Consider the following 8,689-nt stretch of genomic DNA (forward strand, 5'->3'; position numbering starts at 1 on the left):
ATATCCAATCAGAGGCCCGGACTCTGTTCCACCAGGGCAATGCCAAAGGTCTTCTTCCAAAAACTTAAATTTAATATGTTATCTTTATTTAAAGAACTTAGATAAAATTTTTTTCTTAGATAAAAATTTGATATATGTTGATTATATTTGCCATTTAGCTAAAAATGTTTTGATTGTGTTAAAATACATATAACAAAATTTATCATCTTAATCATTTTTTCCCTAAGATTTTATTTTTTTGTTTGTTTGACAGAGAGCACAAATAGGTGGAGCAGCAGGCAGAGGGAGAGGGAGGAGCAGACTCCCCGCTGAGCAGGGAGCCCGATGTGGGGCTTGATCCCATAACCCTGGGATCATGATCCAAGCCAAAGGCTTATATCATGCTTAACTGACTGAGCTACCCAGGTGCCCCTCATCTTAACCATTTTTAAGTGTATAATTCAGCAGTATTAAGTACATTTATACTGTTCAACCATCACTACCATTCCTCTCCTAAACTCTTCGTCTTGCAGAACTGTAAGTTTGTACCCATTGACCACTAATTCCTTATTCCTCCCTTCTCCAGCCTTTGGCAACCGCTGTCATTTAATTTTAATATAACATTTTAAATATTTTAAAGATTTGTTTATTTATTTTAGAGAGGTGGGGGAGGTGCAGAGGGAGAAGGAGAATCTCAAGCAGACTTCCTGCTGACTGGAGTCCAATGCAGGGCCTAGTCTCACGACCCAGAGATCATGACCTGAGTCAAAATCAAGAGTCTGATGCTTAACCAACCAAGCCACCCCAGCACCTTGACATTTTAAATATTTTAGAAGAAAAATATTTTAAAAACATATGAAGATGTTTAAATATTTTGGTTTTTACTACCTCTTTTAATTTTAAAATCTGATATAATTTTATATATCAAACATTTAAATGTGTACAATTTTAATGCAATTACCTCTTGTGAGATAATAGAAAATATATAAATATACGTTGGTTTCTGTCCTTGGTTTCTGGTAGAGAGCTCCTAAAACCCCTTGTAAATTCCCAAGTGGTAAGAGCACTAGGAGCATCTTTTATTTTATTTTATTTTTATTTTATCTTTTTTGCATATTTTGTTTTAATATTTGGCCTTAGACCCAGGTTTGTGATACAGAGTTCCTAAATCCTTTGTAATTTTCTAGGTGATAGCAATGTCTTTTTCTTTTTTTTAAAAGATTTATTTAGAGGCTCCTGGGGGGCTAAGTTGGTTGGGCATCTGCCATCAGCTTGGTTCATGATCCCAGGGTCCTGGGGTCAAGCCCCACACTGGGCTCTCTGCTCAGTATCAAGTTTGCTTCTCTCTCTTCTTCTGTGATCTCTCTGGCTCTTTCTCTCAAATAAAAATATCTTTTAAAAATTTATTTATTTTTAGAGAGCGAGCGAGTGCATATGAGCAGGGGGAAGGGCAGAGGGAGAGAATCTTTCAGGCAGACTCCCCACAGAGTGAGGAGCCAGGTGTGATAGGAGGCTCAATCCCACAACCCATGAGATTGTGACCTGAGCTGAAACCAAGAGTAGGATGCTCAACTGACTGAACCACCCAGGTGCCCCTACAATATCTTCCATTTTAATGAAACTGCTGCTGGTGGCTCCTGGATGGGGGCTGGTCACTGGAAAGACCAAATCATGATTAGAAGGTAGAATTTTTAGCTTTACTCTCCATTCTCCAGAGGGAGAAGAGGAGCTAGAAATGAAGTTAATGATCAATCATGCCTCGGTGAGGAAGTCTTCATAAAAACTCAAAAGTACAGAATTCAGAAAGCTTCTCTGTTTCCGGGTTGGTGAACACATGGAAATGCCAGGGAGTGCTACATGATGAGAGGGCATGGAAGCTCCACCCCCTTTCCCACACTTTGCCCTATGCACTTTTTTTTTTAAGATTTAAATTTATTCATGAGAGACACACAGAGAGGCAGAGACATAGGCAGAGGGAGAAGTAGGCTCCCCATGAGGAGCCTAATCTTCGACTCAATCGCAGGACTCAGGATCACGACCTGAGCTGAAGGCAGACTCTAAACCGCTGAGCTACCCAGGCGCCCCTCTTTTTTTTTTTTTTAAGATTTTATTTATTTGAGAGAGAGCGAGAGAGGAGGGGGAGGAGCAGAGGGAGAGGGACAAGCAGACTCCACACTAAGTGCAGAGCCCAATGTGGGGCTCTCGATCCAATGACCCTGAGATCGTGCATGGCCTGAGCCAAAATCAAGAGTCAGATGCCCAACCAGCTGAGCCACCCAGGCACCCCTATGCACCTCTTCATTTGGACATTCATCTGTATCCTTTGTTAGACTCTTATAATAAAATGGTAGACAGTAAGTAAACTTTTCCTGAGTTCTGTGAGCTCCTCTAACAAATTAATTGAACCCAAAGAGGGGGTCATAGCAATCTCTGATTTATAGTGGATCTGGCAAGAACAGGCAACAATCTGGACTTGTGACAGGCATCTGAAACGGGTGGGGGGCAGTCTTGTGGGGCTGAATCCTTAACTGTGGGATCTCATAGTAGTGTCAGAATTGAGTTAAATTGTAGGACGCCCAGCCAGTGTCACAGAGGATTGTTGGCGAGGGACACCCCCACGCATGTGGTGTTACAAGTGTTGTGAGTGTGGTAGTCTTGTGAGAATAAAAGAGATACATATAAGAAGACAGTTTTTCCTAACACACATCTTCTATTAAAATCCTTTAGATAATTGCTGTTAAGAGAACATAAATCATGTAAACTTTTTTTGATTATAGCAGCATAATTTGTGATTTTATAAAATAAAGGCAATGCTATTATATAAATTATATACATCTTTCTTAAAGTTTTTTAAATTTTTATTTATTTATGATAATTACACAGAGAGAGAGAGAGAGAGGCAGAGACATAGGCAGAGGGAGAAGCAGGCTCCATGCACCGGGAGTCCGACGTGGGATTTGATCTCGGGTCTCCAGGATCGCGCCCTGGGCCAAAGGCAGGCTAAATTGCTGCGCCACCCAGGGATCCCTACATACATCTTTCTTATTACTCATCCAAACTCAAAGGATACACAGGTACCCACAAACATAACTGATTTCAGTAGTCTTTGATATATTTTTAAAAGATTTTTTAAAAAATATTTTATTTAGGGGAACCCTGGGTGGCTCAGCAGGTTAGCGTCTGCCTTTGGCCCAGGGCGTGATCCTGGAGTCCCAGGATTGAGTCCCATGTGGGGCTCCTGGCATGGAGCCTGCTTCTCCCTCTGCCTGTGTCTCTGCCTCTCTCTCTCTATCATGGATAAATAAATAAAATCTCTTAAAAAAAGATTTTACTTATTTGAGAGAGAAAGAGCAAGAGAGAGCACGAGCTAGGGGGAGGGGCAGAGGCAGAGGGAGAAGCAAACTCCTCACTGAACAGGGAGCCTAACATGGAGCTTGATCCCAGGACCCCAGGACCATGACATGAGTGGAAGGCAGACACTTAACCAACTGAGCCACCCAGGTGCTGCCCTTTAAAGATTTTTAAAATTTATTTTTATTTTTTCAGTTTTTTAGATTTATTTATTTATTTATTATTTATTTATTTATTTATGAATGAAAGAGAGAGAGAGCATGCAGGAGGGAAAGACAGAGGGAGAGGGAGAAAGAGAATTGTAAGTAGATTCCCTACTGAGCACAGAGCTCGATGCAGGGCTTGATCCCATGAGCCTGGGATCATGACTTGAGCTGAAACCAAGAGTTGTATGCTTAACCAACCGAGCTACTCAGGTACTCTTAAGATTTTAATTTTAAGTAATCTCTACACCCAACATGGGACTTGAACTCAGAGCCCTGAGATCAAGAATTGCATGCTCCACTGACCAAGCCAGCCACGTGACCCAGTAGTCTGTGATATTTTACTGACTTTCAGTCATATGAAAGATGATAGCTTAGGGACGCCTGGGTGGCTCAGTGGTTGAGCGCCTGCCTTCGGCCTAGGGCATGATCCTGGAGTCCTGGGATCGAGTCCCACATCAGGCTCCCTGCGTAGAGCCTGCTTCTGTCTCTGCCTGTGTGTCTCTCCCTCTCTCTTGCTGTGTCTCTCATGAATAAATAAATAAAATCTTTAAAAAAAGAAAGATCATAGTTTAATTTAAATTAAAAAAGACTAACTCACTTAAAATATAAAAAAATAAAAAACCATAGCTTTACATATATACTTCCAATTTTGTCGTGTGTGAGTGTATTAGTCAAGATAGGAGAATAGAACATACTTTATTCGACAGTTTGCTAGTTCCATGTATAACTTAGTCTTTATACATATGGTATAGGGACTTCCCTTTGTACTCTTGTCCTGGACAGTTTAGGGTTGCCAGATTTAGCAAGTAAAAATACAAAAGCAAAGTTAGATTTGAATTTCAAATAAACAACAAATAAGTTTTTAGGATAAGCTTGTTTCATGAAGTATAGTTGAAATATACTAAAGAAGTATGTTTTGGTTATCTGAAATTTAAATTTATCGGGCCATTGTCCTCTACTTTACCTGGCAACATGAGCTGAATTGCTCAAATGTAAGAAGACATCTACAACCTAGTCTAATCTGTTGTGAATTTTTACTATAATTCAACTTTATCTGACCTGTTCTTATTTTTTATTTTTTGTCTTTTTATTTTTTTAAAGATTTTATTTATTTATTCATGAAAGACAGAGACAGAGAGAGAGAGGCAGAGACACAGGCAGAGGGAGAAGCAGGCTCCATGCAGGGAGCCTGACATGGGACTTGGGCTGAAGGTGGTACTAAACCGCTGAGCCACCCAGGCTGCCCCTGTTCTCATTTTTTTTAAGTTTTTCATTGTAAAGTAAAAAACAAAAAGTGCCTAAAACTTACATGTGTGATTTAACAAATATTTGCAATGTGAACACCCACATCAGCAACACCCAGATAAAAAAATAGGACATCATTTCCACTCTTGAAGTCCCTAGGTATCCCTTCCAATCATAGTTTTCATCTGTCCTCAAGAAACAATCCCTCTTCTGACATTTATAGTAGTCATTTCCTTGCTTTTCCTTACATTTTGACTATTCCTGTTTTTCCTTACATTTTGACCGTTTGTGTCTGCATTCTAAAGCAATATAGTTTAGCAAACAAACAAAAAAACCAGAGACAGGGTGCCTGGGTGGCTCCGTGGTTGAGCGTCTGCCTCCGGCTCAGGGCGTGATCCCAGAGTCCTGGGTTCGAGTTCCACATCCGGCTCCGTGCATGGAGCTTGCTTCTCTCTCTGCCTGTGTTTCTGCCTCTCTCTGTGTGTGTGTGTCTCTCATGAATAAATAAATAAAATCTTTAGAAAAAAGAAACACCAGAGACAGACTCATAAATACAGAGGACTAACTGGTGGTTGCCAGAGAGGAGAAGTGGGGGGAATGGGCAAAATAAATGAAGGGATTAGGAGGTACAAGCTTCCAGTTGTAAGATAAATAAGTCACGGGGATGAAAAGTACAGGATAGAGAATGTAGTCTAATAATGTAATAATGTTGTATGGTGACAGATGGTAACTAGACTTATCATGGAGAGCATTGTGTAATGTACCGAATTGTTGAGTCATAATGTTGTATACCTGAAACTAATCTAACATTGTTATCAGCTACACTTCAATAAAAAAAAAGAGATAAGTGGCACCTGGGTGGCTCAGTCAGTTAAGCGTCCAATTCTTGGTTGCAGCTCAGGTCATGATCTCAGGGTCATGAGCTTGAGCCCTGCCACGGGTTCTGGGCTATATGTGGAGTCAGCTTGGGATTCTTTCCCCACCCTCTCGCTTCCCTCTCTGTTCCTCCCCCCTACTCTTGCACTCTCTTTCTCTCAAATAAATGAATAAATAAATAAAATCTTTCAAGAAAAGAGATAAATCAATATGGTTTTACTTCTTTATTTTTAAATAATCCCTATGCCCGACATGGGGCTCGAACTCACAAACTCAAGATCAAGAGTTGTGGGATCCCTGGGTGGCGCAGCGGTTTGGCGCCTCCCTTTGGCCCAGGGCGCAATCCTGGAGACCTGGGATTGAATCCCATGTCGGGCTCCCAGTGCATGGAGCCTGCTTCTTCCTCTGCCTATGTCTCTGCCTCTCTCTCTCTCTCTATCATAAATAAATGAAAAAAAAAAAAAGAGTTGTATGCTCTACCAACTGAGTCAGCCAGGCACCCCACTATGGTTTAGCTTTGCCTTTGCTTGAACTTTACAGAAATCAATTATACTTCATGTATTTGGAGGGGGTGCTAACTACTCTATATTGTGGCATGTAGCTTTAGCTCATCCATTCTTACTGCTATATAGCATTCCATGGTTGAACATTATGTAATGGTCTTATTCTTCCTGCTGGTGAGAGACAGTTCAGTGTTTCCAGTTTGGAGTACTCATAAAGAATGCTACCATGACCATTTTCCCATGTATATCCTTGTGCATGTATACAAGGATTTTGACAGGGATACACTAGGGCTTAGATTGCCTAAATATGGAAATTAAATAAACATCCAAATAAGATTCATTGTATATATTAGAATTCTGTGCGTAAGAGATATGTGAATGAAAACAAAACTGAAGAATTCTAGATTTCTTCTTGCCTAATTCAATGAGCAACCTATTGTTAACATTTAAACCAGAAAACTCATTTTTTTCTAAAGGAAATAGAAATTTATTGAATACACTGCAAGGGAGCAACAGGCAGGATAACAAAGGAGACTCTCTACAAAGATTTTTTTTAAAGGTTTTATTTATTTATTCATGAGAGACACACAAAGAGAGAGGCAGAGACACAGGCAGAGGGAGAAGCAGGCTCCATGCAGGGAGCCCAGTGTGGGACTCGAACCCAGGACCCCTGGATCATGCCCTGAGCTGATGGCAGACACTCAACCACTGAGCCACTCAGGTGTCCCAAATATTTGTTTTTTTAATTTAAGTTCCATGCCCAATGTGGAGCTTGAACTTGTAACCCCAAGATCAAGAGTTGTGTGCTCTACCAACTGGGCCAGCTGAGCACCCCCAAAACTCTGTCATTTTTACATACATGTGTGAATATACATTTCTACCTCTTCTTGCTTCTTTTACTTAGGTTTAGATATCATAGGCTTTCATTTTGTGGTATTCTGAAGCTCCTGGTCCTAGGAGAAGGGGAATACAAAGTAGCCATCTTCAATCTTCTTGATCTTTTCCTTTTATCTTGCCAGTTTTGTGGCATCCATTGGGTTGTTACATCAGCGCAACTCAGTCTACCTATAATTATGGTGTCTGTGTGTAGGAAACAAGACTTGGAAAGGAGGCAGAAACAGATCCTGCTGACCTAGACCAATTTTTTCCAAGTGGAATATCTGTAATCAGGCCAGTAATGATATTTTCCTGGAGAAAGAATTGAGTGAATTTAAGAAAAGAGTTTTAAAGTGCAACATGCATGTGTCTGGGCTGGGGGTGGCATTGAAATGCAAGACAATGTAAGAGTTTGGTTCAATATCACCTCCTTTTTTTTTTTCCCAAAAGATTTTATTTATTTATTCATGAGAGACACAGAGAGAGAGGCAGAGACAAAGGCAGAGGGAGAAGCAGGCTCCATGCAGGGAGCCCAATGCAGGACTCGATCCCAGGACCCTAGGATCATGACCTGAGCCAAAGGCAGATGCTCAGCCACTGAGCCACCCAGGTGCCCTTCACCCCCTTTCTGGAAGAAACATAATTTTAGTGATACCAGCCTTGTCCTGTGAAGAAAGGGAACTCCTCCAGGAGTAAAGGGATATAAAAGTTTTAGGAAGAAATATTGGTGATTAAAGAAATATTTTGATTGGAAATAGCCTTTTATTTTATTATTTTTAAAAGATTTTGTGTATATATGTATGTATGTATGTATTTAGAGCAAGCAGAGGGAGGGAGGGGCAGAGGGCGAGGGGAAGAGAGAATCTCCAGTGGACTCCCCACTGAGTGCAGAGCTCAGTGTGGGGTTCAGTCCCATGACCCTGAGATCATGACCTGAGCTGAAATCAAGAGTTGGACATTCAACCAACTAAGCCACCGAGAAGCTCTGGAAAAGGCCTTTGAAACAGGTCCCTAACCTAGAAATCACAAAGCAAAAAACTGGTAGTTCTGATAATATAAAAAATGTCTATGTGAAGCAAAATACCATAACTAAAGACAAAAGCTAAATACAGACACCTCGCCTCAATTTTTAAAAATACATGTGACAGACTATATGCTAATTTCCTGAATATACAAAGAGCTTGTACATATCAATGAGAAAAGGACCAGTAATCTAACAAAAAATGGGCAAGGGGCAGGAGCAGGTGCCATTTACAGAAAAATATAAGTGGCTAATAAGCTTGTGATATGATGCTCAATGTAATTTCTAACTTAAAAAATGCAAATTAAAACAACCATATTAGCCTGTCTAATGGTCAAAGATTTAAAAGTTTGATAGAACGAGGACACGGGGAAATAGAAATTCTCATTCTGTATTGGTATATATGCAAATTGACAACTCCTTCAAGGAGACGATTTAGCAGTACCTAGCAATTTGGCAATAGTTAGCACGGTTTAAAAATGCACAAACACTTTGACTCAGCAATTCTACTTCAAAGAGTTCAGCCTGCAGATATACTGAAACAAGTGGGTACAGATAAATCTAGAAGAATGTTTATTGTCTCATTGCTGGTACTGTACAGTGATATAAATCGGATAAGTAATTTGCAATAC

The sequence above is a fragment of the Canis lupus genome, chromosome X (genome assembly GCF_011100685.1).
Source record: "Canis lupus familiaris isolate Mischka breed German Shepherd chromosome X, alternate assembly UU_Cfam_GSD_1.0, whole genome shotgun sequence".
Taxonomy (NCBI): Eukaryota; Metazoa; Chordata; class Mammalia; order Carnivora; family Canidae; genus Canis; species Canis lupus.